This window comes from Fukomys damarensis, unplaced genomic scaffold (assembly GCF_012274545.1).
Source record: "Fukomys damarensis isolate Sample0158 unplaced genomic scaffold, DMR_v1.0_HiC HiC_scaffold_39, whole genome shotgun sequence".
Lineage (NCBI taxonomy): Eukaryota > Metazoa > Chordata > Mammalia > Rodentia > Bathyergidae > Fukomys > Fukomys damarensis.
In genome coordinates, this window is record NW_022900951.1 from 19,435,167 (window position 1) to 19,453,199 (window position 18,033).

Consider the following 18,033-nt stretch of genomic DNA (forward strand, 5'->3'; position numbering starts at 1 on the left):
GGTCTGTTGTCACGCAGGCCGGGAGCTCCCGCGCAGGCCGGGAGCTCGCGCGCACGCCGCCGGGTGATCGCAGACAGCTAAATGTTTTAATAAATAAGAAAACATTTGAGTAGAAAGTTTGCAAGGATATGACAAGTCATTCTTTAAAATTAGCCAGGTGCAGTAGAACACACCCAGCTACTCAGGGGACTGATGGAGGAGGATCATAAGTTCAAAGTGAAGCCTAGGAAACATATTGAGATTCTGTCTTAAAATGAAGTTTTTAAAGGGGTGGGGATATGGCTCAGTAACAGTGCTTGTCTTTCATGAATGAGGCTCTGGGCTCGATCTCTAGTACTGCATACACAAAAAAAGAAAAAGAATAAATGTAAAAAATGACATTTTGGGGGAATTTTTGAAATTTGGCAAATTTGAAGACAGGAATATTAACTGTTTTTGAGAAATAATAATTAAGTTTTAGGTTTGATGCTATCGTGACTCATTAGGAAACTACCCTTGTTTTTTAGACATCCATTCTAAAGGTAAATTGTGAAGCCAGCAACCTTTTAAAATTATGCAGCAAAAGAATGATAAAACATCAAAATGTTAACAATGATCACATCTACATTGTAGATAAGGGTAGTTTTTCTACTTTTTCTGAGCAATTAAAATTTTTCATAATAAAAAGTTCCCAAAATCACAATGAAAAGTCTCTTTTCCATTGAATATTGCTATGTCTTCATATGCCACTGGAAGTTAAGATGGTCACAACCGTATTCTCATGACAACAAATCTGAAAGGAAAAGTTAGCCTGCTGAGGGTAGGAAATCGGGACGAAGGAAAACCAGAGTCCTTGCTAAAACCGCTAAACTAACCCTGAACACCTACCTCTGAAACTTTAAAATATGTGAAATATGTTTTTCTAATTATTTGTGCCATTTTACATTGTATTGTTATTAATCAAAAAATATACCAACTAATACAGTTACTGAAAATCATTTTCCAGGTGCCATATTCCCACTACCCCAAATGCTCCTTTCACAGACACTCAACATGACTTGACCTCTCACTTCCTCAGATCTCTGCTCAAGCAACACTTTTTCCAAGAACCCTAGCTTGACCAATTTCTATTAAACAGTGTTATCCTCTCACCCGACTTAAAGTGAAAAAAAATTCAGCCCCTCAGCAAGTTGAAGGCAAGTTCTAAAATCCATGCTGACACTAACAATGTGCAAACACCATGAAGCATCCAGGATTTTTTAAAATCCACAGTATACTGATTTAAATTCTCATACCTTTTAACTTATCCATTTCTTTTAATATTTATTCAATTTTGTCATGTATTATGAGTATTTACAGATGCACCTTGCCTCTTACACTAAGTTCCACGCAGCAGTGTGCTGAAGCCATTTTGTACCATCACTGAGTAACCAAATGTGAACTTCTCTCCAACTCTGCACTCCATGACATCATGTTGGCAACTTAAAATGGGGCATATTGGCAGACATATTTATATCATGGAAATAAGGAATGCCACAAAGATGGGCTTATTACATCCAGAAGAGCTGGCTGTTAAGTATTTACCTCCACATCATGTCTCACTCATTTTTATGTTCCACATTACATAGCACAGTTCCTTTTACTCATTAATTCAACAAATATTTAAGAACTGATTATGTGTTAGGCAATAGTCCCAACTCTGGAAGTTTAAAAGTGAAAAAAAAAAAAGAAAGTATCTTCTTTCCAGGGATTACATACTATGATTGGAGATAGGCAACAATAAATATGCAGATAAACATATGCCAAATGAAAAACACTCAAAATATGCAAGGCAAAATAATAGAGGTTTGGAGTTGGAAAAAGGAGACTGATATTTTACCTAAGGTGGTTAAAGTAGAGTTTTCTGAGAAAGTGGTATGCAGAGACCTGAAAAAAATAAGGAAGCAAGGTTTAATTTAGCTCATGGTTTCAGAAAATTCAGTCCATGCTCTGCTGGCTCCAAGACAGGAACCTCATGGCAAAAGGGCATAGCGGAGCAAAGCTGCTTAATTCATGGCAGCAAGGAAGTAAAACAGAGAAGCAGTGCCAGAGAGGAACGGGTGGGAGACCATTCATAGTACCAAGGCTACACCTTCACGACCCTCTCAGACACATCCAGGAGTGTGTGCTACTAATCTACTAGGCAAATATTTCTTAATCCAATTAAATTGATGTTTCAGGATTAATATCAAAAAGAGGGAACAACAAGTGTAAAGATCATGAGGTGGGAATATTTCTGATATGCTTGAGGAATCACAAGAAGGCCAAATCACCTGGAACCAAGTGAGAAAGGGTAAAAGTAGTAAAAATAAGTGCAGAGTGGTAGTTAGAGTGGATCATGTAGACCTTGATAAGAACTTTAGATTTCATTCTAAGTATGATGGAAAGCCATTGAAGAGTATAGATTAGGAAAATGATAGATGTATTGCTTTAAAGGGATCATTCTGACTATAGGAAATTAAGAGAGGAAAGAAGGAAAATAGGCTACCAAAATGATCTAGTTAAAGTTTGGACAGAACCACCATGTTCCATTGTTAAACACAGTAATATTGGATCATACATAAAGGAGTGCTGTTAAAGTTTGGGTCTGGATGTCCACCGAAAGCCTCATTTGGTCAGAAGTGGCTGAATCTGGAATGTGTGATGCTGGGTTTATGGGCATGTGATTACTACACCACTACACATGAGGGAGTGGTTTAGCACCGCCCTGATCCCAGTAGTCTGGATTGAATAAAAGAGGCAGAAAGATGCAGTAAAATTCTTGACACAGTGAAACTCTCACTTTCTTGTTTCCTTTGCTGCCTTGTGCACACCATGTTGTTTCTCCTCTGCAATGTCTTTTTGCAATCCCTGTTTTGAAGCCAGCCAACTATGGACCGAAACCTCTCTAAACTGTAAGCCAAAGAAATCCCTTCCCCTCTAACTTTGGTTGTTGGGTATTTTGCCTCAGCAATGAGAGAAAGGTAACTAACACAGATGCTATTCACAAAATAGGTTAATAACTCATGAGAGCTGTGGGGAGGCATGGTGGTAAGGAGATTCCAGGTCTCCTGGCTGCATTCTGAAGCAACGAGGAACAGTCTCCCTTCATATAAACTCACCATTTGCTCACATTAGAGGATAAATGCACACAATATAGAGGCCCCAATGTTCCTCTCCCATTCCCTTTATCCTTTAGTCATGTCTTGGGTTGCCTAAGCCATCCAGAAGAATCAGCCACCCACATGCCCTGGACCAAGCACTTATAGTTGTTCAAACTGACCTATAATATGCTAATATAAATTTTTTCACACATTAGAAGTCTAAATATCACAAAAGTCTAAAGGCTAGTAACTTCTATTAGTCACAGGTGGGATATGTATGCACTGATAAGAAGTGGTGGTGAACTTTGGAAGGTAACGTACACTGAACTTGTTAATGGGTTGGATGGAGATGTGCTAATAGGAAAACAATCAAAGACCTGGCCAAAGCAAAGGAATAAGTACTGGTGCCCTTTCCTGAAATGGAAAATACTGGTTGAAAATTGAGCTTTAATGGGTAAGTCAAAAGTTGTTTTTGGACACATTAAGTTTGATAATCTTTTTATCTGACCAAGAGGTAGTACTTATGTGTTTGGATTTCAGGGGGTAGGTTATACTGGAGACATATTTTATAAATCATCAAACTATGAAAAGGCTATGGGATTAAACATAGTATGTACTCAATAAACACTTATCTAATTAATGAATGATAGTCCAAACAGGATTTGTGCACATGTAACACTATATAGATTTTGACTGATCATAATAATGGCATTCGTGATTTTTGGTAACTTCATTAATGAAATCTGTAGGGGGAGTACCAAACACAAAAACTTGCCTAATTTCAAAGTGCTTATAACAAAGTTGAACAAATATGAAACAGAACCCATACAAATTTTACAAAATAAAAATAATCAATAAAGTAAAAAAGTATTATTCAGTTTCCTGACACTGAGACAAAATGCCTAACACCTGCAGTGTAAAGGAGTAGAGACTTATGGAGAAATAAGATATTTCCATGATAAAGCACACCTTAAAAAGTTCTTGAACACAAAGTCAAAAAAAAATTCTCAAGGATAATCTGGGTATGGTGGCCCACACCTATAATCCCAGCACTCACTTGGGAGGCTGAGGCAGGAGGATCATTGTGAGTTCAAGGCAGCCTGAGTTCAAAACCAGTCTGAACTACATAGAGAGATTATGTCTGAAAAACAAACAAGCAAACAAATCATTCTCAAGGATATACTACAAAACAACAATGAAGCTAACTATGGCCAAAGATCTGCTAGAATGAATACACCAGGTACAGAGCATAGTTACATAGAAAGTAAAGACAGGGAGTTAACAACAGGAAAATAATATGACAGTAATAAATCAATACTTTTAACTAATAATCCTTGATATGAATATCAATTCCTCAATGATAAGGCACAGATTGGCAAAATGGATCAAGAAAAAGAAACATAATGGTATGCTGTGTGCAAGAAAAACATTTAACCCCAAAAGAAGTTCATAGATTAAATATAAATAAGCAGGACTAGTTATTCTATTAGACAAAGTGGACTTTCACAAACCTATCAGAAGTGGTAAAATAGGTCACTATATATTGTTTAATAGAGGGATGCAATATAAAGAAATAACAATTATTAATATATATGAACTCAACAACAGCACACCCAACTTTATATAACAAGTACTACTGGAAATAAAAAATCAGATAAATGTAAACATGTCTGCAGTGGGGTCCTCAATATCCTACTGTCACAAACAGATGAACTAGACAAAAAATCAACAAAGAAATACCAGATTTGAAGAATTCTTTGAACAAATGGACTTAATAGCTAGCTAAAGAGAGTTCCACCCAACAACAACAGAATACACATTTTTCTTGGCAGCACATGGAACTTTCATGAAAATAAACGACATACTAGCCTAAAAGCATGCTTAACTAAATGCAAAAGAATTTAAATTATACTGGATCATAGCACAATGGAAATATGCATATTATCAGAGCAAAGCACAATAAAACTAGAAATAAAAGGGAAAATAAACCACAGAAATTATGCAAATTCATGGAAATTAAACAATACCCTCTTGAATAATAAATGGATTACAGAAAAAAATCAAGAAAGAAATAAGACAGTTCCTAGAATGAAATGATAATGCCAGTACAACATGCCAGAACTTAACAATGAAAGCAATCCTAAAATGGAAGCTCAGAGCTATGAATGCTCACAAAAGAAAAGCAAAACAAGCCCAAATAAATAACATAATGATGTACCTCAAGGTCTTAGAAAAACAGTAGCAATACAAGTCCAAAATAACTACATAGAAGCAAATTATAATGATCAAGCAGAAATTGATGAAATGGAGACTAAAAAAAGAATCGGTAAATCAAAGAGTTTGTTCTTTCAAAAAACAAACTAAATAGACAAACCCTTAGCCAATCTTACACAAAAATGAAAGAAAAGACATAAATCAATGCAATTATAATGATAAAGGTGAAATAACAACTGATACCACCCAAATCCAAAAGAATATTAGCAACAATTTCACAAACTTGTATACCAATAATTAGAGAATTCAGAAGAAATAGATGTCCAGACTCACAAAAACTACCAAAACTAAGCCAAGAAGATAAAAAGGATTACTCCAATAACAGAAAATAAAATTAAAGAAGTAATATTAAAATTATCAATTAAGAATAGCCCAGGTCTAAATGTATTCACTGCTGAATTCTAAAAGAACTTCAGGGAAGGTACAATACTAAATATTCCTTGAGCTTTTAATGAAGCCAAAGGGGAAAGAGTACTCACAAAATCATTCCTGGAAACTAGCATTACCCTGGTTAAAAAACAAACAAAGATCCAACCAAAAACAGAACTATAGGCCCAATTATTTATTGAGCATAGATGCAAAAAACTCCTCAACAACAGTGGGGTGTGGTGGCACATGCCTGTAATCTCATCACTCAGGAAGCTGAGGAGGATCATATGAAGTTCAATGCCAGTCTGGGCAACATAGTGAGTTCAAGGCCAGCCTGCACTACAAACTCTGCCTCAATAAAAAAGAAAAGAAAGAGATCCTCAACAACATACTGGCAAACAGAATGCAACAAGTCAAAAAAATCATATATCATCATGACCAAATAGGCTTAATCCCAGGGATGAAAAGATGGTTCAACACCCACAAATCAATAAATGTAATATTTCACACAAAGAGAAGCAAGAACAAAAATCACACAATCATCTTAATACAAGTACAAAAGAACTTTGACAAAATCCCATCTTTCAAGATAAAAACACTGAAGAAAATGGGTATAGAGGAACCTATCTCCATCTAATAAAAGCCAATTATAACAAAGCTATTGCCAACATCATATTAAATGGGGAAAACCTGAAATTTTTCCTTCTAAAATCAAGAACAAGACAAAGATGTCCACTATTACTACCCCTGTACAACATAGTACTTGAAACATTAGCCAGAAGAATCAGATAAGTAAAAATATATGTATAGGAAAAGAAGAAGTCAAATTATCATTTTCCTCAGATGACATGATTCCTTATGAACAAAACCCAAAAAATTCACAAAAACACTCCTAGAATTAATAGTCAAATTTGGCAATAAGCAGGATACAAAAGAAACATTTGAAAATCAATAATGTTCCTGTATAAGAATAATGAACTCACTGAGAAAGAAATTAAGAAAAAATATTGTTCACAATAGCATCAAGAAAAATGAAATGCTTAAAAATTAAACTAACCAAGAAAGTGAAAAACCTCTACCACAAAAACTATAGTCCTCTGCAAAAGGAAATCAAAAAAGACATCAGAAATGGGAAGATAACCTGTTCCAGTGCAGGCAGAACCAATATAGTCCAAATGCCTGTACTTCCAAAACTGATCTAAAGTTTTAATGTAATCCCAATAAAAATACCAACAACATTCTGTACAGAACTAGAGAAAATAATTCTAAAATTCATATAAAACCAGAAGAGATCCAGAATAATGAAAAAAAGAACATTTCAAGCTAACAAGAACAAAGCAGGAGTTATCATAATCCTGAATTTGAAGCTATATTACAAAGTTACAGTGATTTAAGTAAAGACACAGAAAATGGAAATACTATAAATTGCTTAATTAATATTTCTAGAACTCTGCATTCAACAAATACAGAAAACTATATTGTTTTCAAGTGCACAGGCAGCATTCACCAAGTTACGCTGACCCATAATGTAAGTCTTAATACTCTTCAAAAGATAGAAGTCATCAGAATTAGTTTTCTGACCACAGAAGAATTTCGATATCAATAGGAAATACCAGAACTATGAAAATATATGGAAATTTAGCAGTATCTTCTAACTATGCCATGGGTCAAAGAAGAAATCATTAATCATCCCTTTGGCCCAGCATGGCAGAAGAGACCGACAGCAGCTTGCAACCCTCTGATGGGCCCACTTCTTTGGCACAGAGCTACAGAGGAGCACAGAAGCAATGACAGACCTTCTGGTAGGCCTGCACCTTGGACTCAGCTCCAGGAGATACATCAGAATTAAATAAGAGAAAGACGGCCTCTCTGAGACTCCTAGATGAACACTAAGTGCACTGAAAAAGTGAAGCAAATCTCTGGAATAAAGGCACACCACACCAGCATAGTCGGTAATTCAGTGGGACCAGAACCTCACATTGGAACCTGGTCTAACTTCACGGGAAAGACAGCTGGAACTTGCAGTAGAACCCTGCAGAGTTCAACCCAGCTGGAGGGCAGAGATCTCAACTTGGGCCTTGAAGACAGAAATCAACCTGAACCACAGGGGACAGCTGCTGGTTGGTTGAGAATAATTAACTTAGAACTGCACACTCCTGCCCACACTGTCTATTGTGTCAACAGAGGCATACCCTGAAGGAGGCCCTCTATTTCTATTTGTATTTTTTATTTTCAAAGTAATATTTTTCTCTTATTTTAATCATTTTTAAAAATTTTATCTTTTTCTTTCCTCAAATTATTTTCATCTTCTTACCCTCATTCTCTCTCTCTCTCTCTCTCTCTCTCTCTCTCTCTCTCTCTCTCTCCCTACCCCCCACCTTGATCTTCATTACTCTCCTTTTTTGTTCCAGTTCCTATCCTAATTCCAGTTTACTTTTTCTTTTCTTTTTTCTTCTCTTTTTCCTTCTCTCAATTGCCACTAGTTTTAAAAGAAAGTGATTACAGTATGTAGCCTCCCTATTGCTGTTAGTTTATTCTGTTCTTGTGTATGTTTAGTTCTGTCTTCCCCTCTTCTCTTCAACAGCTTTATAGAGTTTTGTGATCTTCCTGTGTCCTATGACCCCATTTCTAACCTTTCTCTGTCCTATCCATCTATCCCTCCCTCCACAATAATCCCCATCCTGAATGGTAAAGTTGTTATATCAAAGAGTTTATTCACTATAAACATAGTTGGGGCTGGTCCTTGATTTTGATTTAATTCACACAGTTAAAGGTGATAGGTTAATAGCTACCACAAATTTCATTTTCTAAGCTGTGCTTGATGCTATTGCATTGCTGATTGTATCACTTGGACTAAGGTGTTGTGATTGATCTAATCAGTTGTCCTCCCTCGTACAATGGAAATTAGATTGCCTCATAGTCATTAGAGACTCAAAACCTAAAGACCAGCTATATCTGGAAGATTGAAGTATTAACCCAGGAATTAAACCAAGAACACTATCAACAACAAAATTAGAAATCAGAAGACATTTAAACACAGCACAAATACAGACTTTCACCTGACCAAAGTTAAACTCTGGGGAAAATGAGATAGAAAAGTCTGAAAGTCAACCATCTGGACACCCTGAACCAATAGCACAGGAAGTAACAAAACAGATGAAAGAGGATCTAGAAAAATTCAAAGCAAAAATAATTTCCCAAATAACTATATAGATACTGAGAAGAATGAGAGACATGATTAGAGACTCTAGAAGGGAAACAGATTTTAAAAATAGATGAGCTCAGGACCATCATGGAAACCATGAATGCCCTGCATAGGAAAAGAAATGGAAACCATGAATGCCCAACACAGGAAAGAAATGGAATCCATGAAACAGATTCAAACAGATATCCAAGAGATTAAAAACTCTATTGAAAGCATTCACAGCAGGATGAATGAATGCGAAGATAGAATTTCAGATATACAAGATAGGATTGCAGTCAGGAACCATGAAAAGAGAGATCTCTTAAAAACAGTAAGGGATAATGAGAAATCAATCCACCAACTCTTAGATGATGCAAAGAATAATATAAGAATGCTAGGAATTCATGAAGTGGCAGGAGAAAGTACAAATGACATTTTTTAAAAAGCTGTTCATAGAATTAATGATGTAAAACTTCCCAAACAGATCTAAAGAATTTGACATATAGATAAGTGAGGCCTATAGGACTCCAACTAGCCATGATCAAAAAAAAATCTATACCTATACATATAATAATCAAGATCCCAGAAAACCAACAGAACAAAACATGACAAGCAGTTAGAGAAAAGAAATAAATCACATGCAAAGGAAAGCCCATCAGAATCACAACAGACTTTTCAACACAAACCGCCAAGTCAAGGATACCCTGGAGTGAGGTATTTCAAGTCCTAAAAGAAAACAACTGCCAATCTAGACTGATGTATACTGCAAAACTATCTTTCAAAACTGATGGGGAAATAAGATATTTCCATGACAAAGAACACCTGGGAAATTTCATGAACATGAAAGTGGCACTCTAAACACTTCTAAACAATATCCTGGAAAAAGAAAATGAAGGCTACAACTCCATATAAGGCAACAGAGCAAAGATACCAGGCAAGGCAAGAAATTAAAGGGAGAGAGGGAAAAATAAAAAATAAAAGAGCCAACAACCAGGAAAATAGTATGACAATAAAAATGTCAATACAAAGCAATTATAACTATCAATGTTAATGGCCTCAATTCACCAATCAAAAGAAAGAGGCTGTCAGAATGGATTAAGAAGCAAAAACCAACAATATACTGTATACAAGAAACCCACTTAATCCACAAAGAAATTTAGAGGCTGAGAGTAAAAGGATGGAAAACAATTCTCCATGTGAAAGGAGCCCAGAAACAAAGTGGGAATAGCTGTCTTATTTGCAGACAGAGTAAATTTCAAACCAAAACTAATTAAGAGAGACAAAGAAGGCCCCTACATCCTTATAAAGGGAACAATCCAAGAGGAAAAAATGACAATCATAAATATAAATGCAGTAAATACTAATGCCCCAAATATACAATACAAATGTTAATGGATATGAAAAATGAAACAATCACTAATACAATTGTAGTAGGGGACCTCAATACTCCAAAGACACAAATAGACAGGTAATCTAGACAAAAAATATCAACAATGAAATAACAGAACTGAACCAAGTCTTACAAGAAACAGTCCTGGTAAATATCTACAGTGCATTCTACCCCATAAAATCAAAATATACATTTTTTTAGGCTGCACATGGGTCATTCTCTAAAACTGACCACATGTGAACTCATAGAACAGGTCTTAGTAAACACGAAGGAATTGAAATTATCCCCTGTACATTATCAGACCATACTGCAATTAAACTGGATATCAATAGCCTAAGATACTGCAACAAATTCACAAACATGTGGAAAGTAACACCTCCTGAACAACCATTGGATCACAGAGGAAATTAAAGAAGAAAGAAGACAGTTTTGACAATAAAATGGTAATGCCAATACAACATACAGGAATTTATGGGACACAATGAAAGCAGTTCTATGAGAGAAATTCATAGAAGTAAATGTCCATACAAGGAAAATAGAGCAAGCTCAAATAAACAACCTAATGCTTAACCATAAGTTCCTAGAAAAAGAAGATAAAGACAAACCAAATGCTCATACAAGGGAGGAAATTATAAAGATCAGAGAAGTTGATGCAATGGAGTCTAAGAGAATGATACAAAAATTCAATAAATCTAAGAATTAGTTCTGAGAAATAATAAATAATATTGATAAACCCTTAGCCAACCTTATCAAACAAGAGAAAAAAAGGCTCAAATTCATGCAATTAGGAATGAAAAAGGTGAAGTCACAACAGATCCAGCAGAAATCCAGAGGATCATCAATACCTACTTCAAAAACCTGTACTCTACTAAAATGGAAAATACAGAAGAAATAGACAGGTTCCTAGATACATACAAACATCCAAAGTTGAATGAAGAATATAGAAAAAGTCTAAACACCCCAGTTACAATCAGTGAAATTGAAAATATAATTAAAACATTACCAACTAAGAAAAGTCTAGGTCCTGATGGCTTCATTGCTGAATTATACAAGACACTTAGAGAAGAACTATCACCACTACTCTTTAGGAATCCATGAAGCAGCAGACAGTGTACAAATGACTTCAAAAACATTTTTCACAGAATCAATGACAGAAAACTTCCCAAATATAGAAAAGAATTTGATATACAGATAAGGGAGGCATATAGGACTACAATTAGCCATGATCAAAAAAATCTACACCTAGACATATAATAGTCAAGATCCTAGAAACCCAACAGAAGAACAAAATACTGCAAGCAGTTAGAGAAAAGAAACAACTCACATGCAAAGGAAAGCCCATCACAATCACAGTAGACTTTTCAACACAAACACTCCGGTCAAGGACAGCCTGAAGTGAGGTATTTCAAGCCCTAAGAGAAAACAACCTCCAACCTAGACTAATGTATCCTGCAAAACTCTCTTTTAAAATGGATGGGGAAATAAGATACTTCCATGACGAAGAACACCTGAGAAACTTCATGAATACCAAACCAGGACTACAAGCAATTTGAAACAATATCCTACAAAAAGACAATGAAGGTCACAACACCACAAGGCCTAAAAGAGCAAATAAATTAGGCAAGGCAAGAAAATAAAGGGAGAAGGGGAAAAATTTTTTAAAGCCAACAACAGGACAATAACATGACAATGATATGTCAATTCATATCGGTTATAACCATTAATGTCAATAGCCTCAAATCACCAATCAAAAGAAATAGACTGGCAGAATGGATTAAGAAGAAAAATCCAACACTATATTGTATACAAGAAACATACATAGTTCAAAAAGAAATTCACAGGCTGAAAGTAAAAGGATGAAAAACAGTCCTCTATTTGACTGGAGCCCAGAAAAAACAGGGATAGCTATCTTATTGACAAAGCAAATTTCAAACCAAAACTGATTAAGAAATACAAACAGGGCCACTACATCCTTGTAAAGGGAACAATCCAGGGGGAAGAGATCACAATCATAAATGTATATGCACCAAATATCAATGCCCCTAACTATATAAAATTAATAATAAGGGATATGAAAAACCAAGTAAGCAATAGTACAATTGTAGCGGGGGACCTAAATACCTCACTATCACAAATAGACAGCTCATCTAGACAGAAAGTCAACATCAAAATACTAGAACTGAACCAAGCTTTTGAAGAAAGGGACTTATTAGACGTCTACAGAGTGTTGCACCACACAAAATCAGAGTATACATTCTTTTTGGCTGCACATGGGTCATTTTCCAAAGGAGACCACATACTAGCTCATAAAACCCATTTTAAAGGAATTGAACTTACCCAATGTATATTATGAGACCATAGCACAATTAAGCTGGAGATCAATACTATAAGAAACCTTAAGAACTTCACAAACACATGGAAATTGAACAACACTCTCATGAACAATCAATGGGTCACAGAGGAAATTAAAGAAGAAATTAGTCAGATTTTACAAATAAATGATAATGCCAATACAACATACAGGAATCTATGGGACACAACGAAAGCAGTTCTACATGGAAAATTCATAGCAGTGAATGCCCACAATAGGAAAACAGAGCAAGCTCAAATAAAAAGCCTAATGATGAATCTTAGGCTCCTACAAAAAGAAGAGCAAGAAAACCCAAAAGCTCAAACAAGGGAGGAAATTCTAAAGATCAGGGCAGAAATGAATGCAATGGAAACTAAGAGAATGATGCAAAAAACAAATGAATCAAAGAGTTGGTTTTTCCAAAGCATAAATAAAATCAATAAACCCTTAGCTATCCTTGTCAAAAAAATGAAAGAAAGGCTCAGATCCATGAAATTAGGAATGAAAAAGATAAAGTCACAGCAGATCCAGCAGAAATCCAGAGGGTCATCACTATCTCCTTCCAGAACCTGTACTCTAGTTAAATGGAAAACACAGAAGAAATGGATGGATTTCTTGATACCTATGAATTACCAAAGTTTAACGAAGAAGTTTTAAAAATTCTAAACACCCCAATTACAATCAGTGAAACTGAAAATGTAATTAAAAGTTTATCAATGAAGAAAAGCCCAGGTTCTGATGGCTTCACTGCTGAATTCCACATTTAGAGAAGAACTACTACTCTTCTAACTTTTCAATGAAATTGAAGGGAAGCAATACCTCCAAATTCATTCCTAGAAGGAAGTGTAACTTTGATTCCCAAGCCAGAGAAAGGCCCAACCAAAAAAGAGAACTACAGGCCAATCTCCTTAATGAACAAAAATACAAAAATCCTCAATAAAATATTGGCAAACAGCATACAGAGGGTCATCAAAAAGATCATACTCCCTGACCAAGTCGTATTTATTCCAGGGATGCAAGAATGGTTCAACATATGTAAATCAATAAGTGTAATACACTATATTAACAGGGTCAAGGACAAAAACCACATGATCATCTCAATAGATGCAGAAAAAGCATTCAACAAAATTCAAGGCCCATTCATGATAATAAAAACCCTGCAAAATTGGAATAGATGGTGATTTTCTCAATTTGATAAATACTATCTATGAAAAACCAACAGCAATGTCATACTAAGTGGCCCAAAAAAAAGAAAACCTTCATTTAAAATCAGGAACAACACATGGATGTCCATGATCACCACTCCTATTCAATGTAGTTCTGGAAACATTAGCCACAGCAATTAGACCAAAAAAAGTAATAAAAGCAATAAAGACAGGAAAGGAAGAAGTTAAACTGTCATTGTTTGCTAATGATATGATACTCTACATTGAAGACCCGAAAACCTCTGCCAAAAGACTTCTAGATATAACTGACAGATTCAGTAGAGTAGCTGGATACAAGGTCAACACTCAAAAATGAATAGCCTTCTGTACACAAATAACAGACTCACTGAGAGAGAAATTAGGCAAACAATTCCATCCACAATAGCATCCCAAAAAATGAAATATCTAGGGCCCAATCTAATGAAGGAGACAGAAGACCCCTACACTGAAAACTACAGCATTCTAAAAAAAGAGATCAAAGAGGATATAAGAAAATGGAAAGATATCTCCTGCTCCTGGGTAGGAAGAATAAACATAGTGAAAATGGCCATACTTTTAAAACTGCTATACAGATTCAATGCAATCCTGATTGAAATTCCAACAGTGTATTTCGCAAAACTAGATAAAATAATCCAAAAATTCATTTGGAACCAGAAAAGACATAGAATAGTAAAAGCAATTCTAGGCAAGAGAGGCATGATGGGGGTATTACAATTCCCAACTTGAAACTATACTACGAAGCCACTGTGATTTTTTTAAAAAAAAAAGCATGGTACTGCCAAAGAAAAAGACCTGAGGATCAGTGGAATAGATTGGAAGATACAGAAACAACTCCAGATGTACTCAGCTACATCATCTTTGACAAAGGAGCCAACCATCCTCACTGGAGAAAAGATAGCCTCTTTAATAAATGGTGTTGGAAAAACTGGATTTCAACCTGCCAAAGATTAAAACTAGACCATTACATTTCACCATGCACTAAACTAAAATCCAAGTGGATTAAAGATCTAAATATTACAACAGAAACACTAAAGTTGTTGGAAGATAATTTAGGCAGAACTCTTGAAGACATTGGCTTAGGAAAAGACTTCATGAACAAATCTTCAGTAGCGTGAGAACTAGCACAAAGAATCAACAACTGGGGTTTCATCTTATTAAAAAGACTCTGTGCTGAAAAAGAGACCACCAACAGAGCTATGAGGTGACCTACAATGTGGGGGAAAAATTTTACCAGCTGCTCCTCACACAAAGTACTATTATCTAGAATATAAAAAAGAACTTAAAAAATCAGGGCCCACAAATATAAAGACCTGATGCAAAAATGGACATTAGAAATAAACAGATGTCTCTCAAACAAACAAGTAAAAGCAGCAAATAAACATATGAAAAAATGTTCAACATCACTGGTCATTCTTTTTTTTTTTTTTTTTTTTTGACACTTGGGAACTATGAGGTTGAAATTGACCTGGAACTCACTATGTAGCCCAGGCTGGTCTCGAACTCACAGTGATCCTCCTGCCTCAGCCTCCCGAGTGCTGGGATTATAGGCGTGCACCACCATGCCCGGCTCTACTGGTCATTCAAAAGATGCAGATGAAAACAACATTGAGATTCCACCTCACCCAAGAAAGAATGGCTGCTATCAAGAAATCAACCAATAACAAATGCTGGAAGGGTTGTGGGGAGAAAGAAACCCCTCTCCATTGTTGAGAGTGCAAACTGTTGCAACCACTGTGGAAATCAATATGGAGATACCTAAAAAAAACTAGGATTAGAGGTCCCATTTGACCCAAGTATTCCTCTTCTGGCTATCTTCCCAATAGAATTATACCACAGTGATATATGTGCACCCATGTTTATAGCAGCACAGTTTGTAATAGCTATAACTTGGAAACAGCCCAAATGCCAATCAATTGGAGACTGGATAAAGAAGATGTGGTTTTTGTTTTTTAGTTCTTTATATATTCTAGATAATGGTCCTTTGTCTGAGGAGGAGCTGGCAAAAAATTTTTTCCACATTGTAGGTTGTCTCTTAGTTCTGTTGATTGTTTCTTTTGTAGTGCAGAAGATTTTTAATAAGAATAGATCCCAGTTGTTGGTTCTTTCTGCTATTTCCCGTGCTACTGAAGATTTGTTCATAAAGTCTTTTCCTATGCCAATGTCTTCAAGAGTTCTGCCTAACTTATTTTCCAGAAAGTTTAGTGTTTCTGTTTTATTTTTTTTTCACCTTTAATTGAGTTTATTGGTACATTTTAGGGATAGAGTACAGTTATATTCATCGTTGGGATCTTGTACCTCTACATGACAAGTCTTGATTCTCATTTTTCCCCCTTACCCCTGCCCTCCCTTCACCCCCTCCTCCCCTCCTCATCTACAAACACTTTATTTTCATCCTTTCATTCTCTCACATTTTTTTCTTTTCCCTTATTACCCTTCCCCTACCCATCCCATGTTCCCTACACCTTTAGCTCCTTTCTTCCCATTTCTAAATGTCAGTAAGTGTTTCTGTTTTAAAATTTAGATCTTCAATCCACTTGGATTTTAATTTAGTGCATGGTGAAAGATAAGGGTCTAGTTTTAATCTTTGGTAGGTTGAGATCCAGTTTTTCCAACAGCATTTATTAAAGAGGCTATCTTTCCACCAGTGGGGATGGTCAGTTCCTTTGTCCAAGATGAAGTAGGTGAATACATCTGGAGCTGTTTTTGTGCCTTTCAATCTGTTCCATTGATCTTCAGGTCTGTTTTTTTGCCAGTTCCATGCTGTTTTTATCACAGTGGCTTTGTAGTATAGTTTCAAATTGGGAATTGTTATACCTGCTGCCATGTCTCTGTTGCCTAGGATGGCTTTTGCTATTCTATGTCTCTTCTGGTTCCAAATTAATTTTTGGATTATTCTTTCTAGTTCTATGAATTATAGTGTTGGAATTTCAATTGGCATTGCATTGAATAAACTATAATAGTACATAAGATCCTAATGAGATAATTGATAATGTGAAATAGGAAGAAAAGGGCTAGAGGTTTAGGGAAAGTGGGAAGGGTAGGAGAAAGGTATTAAGAGAAAGAAAAAATAGGAGAAAATGAAAAAATGGAAATAAAATGTTTGTAAATGGGGAGGGGAGGAGGGAGTGAAGGGAGGGCAGGAACAAGGGGAAAAAATGAGAACCAAGACCTGTCATGTAAAGGTACAAGATCCCAATGATGAATGTAACTGTACTGTATACCTAAAATGTACCAATAAACACAATGAGAAAAAAAAGATTTTTTTTTTATAAAAAGGAGTACTTCACAGCCATAAAGAATGAGAAACTAGAGATATTTATAGCTATCGGTCCTTGGCCTTTTGGCTAAGATCAAGTGAGATATTTATAGCTAGGTGTATGCACATTGAGGCCATACTCTTAAGTGAAATAAATGGGACACACATGTGTATATACAAAATAGTTTCTCTAGTGTGAAAATCTAAAATTGTAAATAAGTTCAAATTGTAAAATTGATAATGTGAAATAGGAAGAAAATATCTAAAGAAGTAGAGGAGGAAGGAGGGGTAAGGTAAACCAGGGGAAAGAAAACATATGACAAAAGGAAAAAATGGAAACAAATTTTTGTAAATAGGGAAGGGTAGAGGGTGATGAAGGGAGGGCAGGAGTATAGGGAAAAAAATAAGAACCAAGATATCTCATGCAAAAGTACTATATCCTAATGATGGATATAACTGTATTGTATACCTAAAATGTACCAATAAACTTAATGGAAAAAAGTTAGATTAAATGTAATAAAACAAATTTCAAATTCCAAACCTACAAGTTTACCACAAGGCAATTTTCAGAGATGCACATAAAGCTTATATACAAGAATTTTTACTAGAATTCTACTTAAAGTAGAAATTTATTAATAATAGCCTACATGACCAATGTTAGAAAATACTTACAGTTAACACGTTGAGCAAAATACGCAACCGTTAAAAGGTAAGGTTCAATAGCTGGGCAGGGTGGCGCATGCCTGTAATCCCAGCACTCGGGAGGCTGAGGCAGGAGAATCACTATGAGTTTGAGACCAGCCTGGGCTACATAGTGAGTTCTAGGTCAGTCTCAACTACACAGTGAGACCCTGTCTCAAACAAAAAAAAGTTATGGTTCAGAAGGACACACACACACACACAC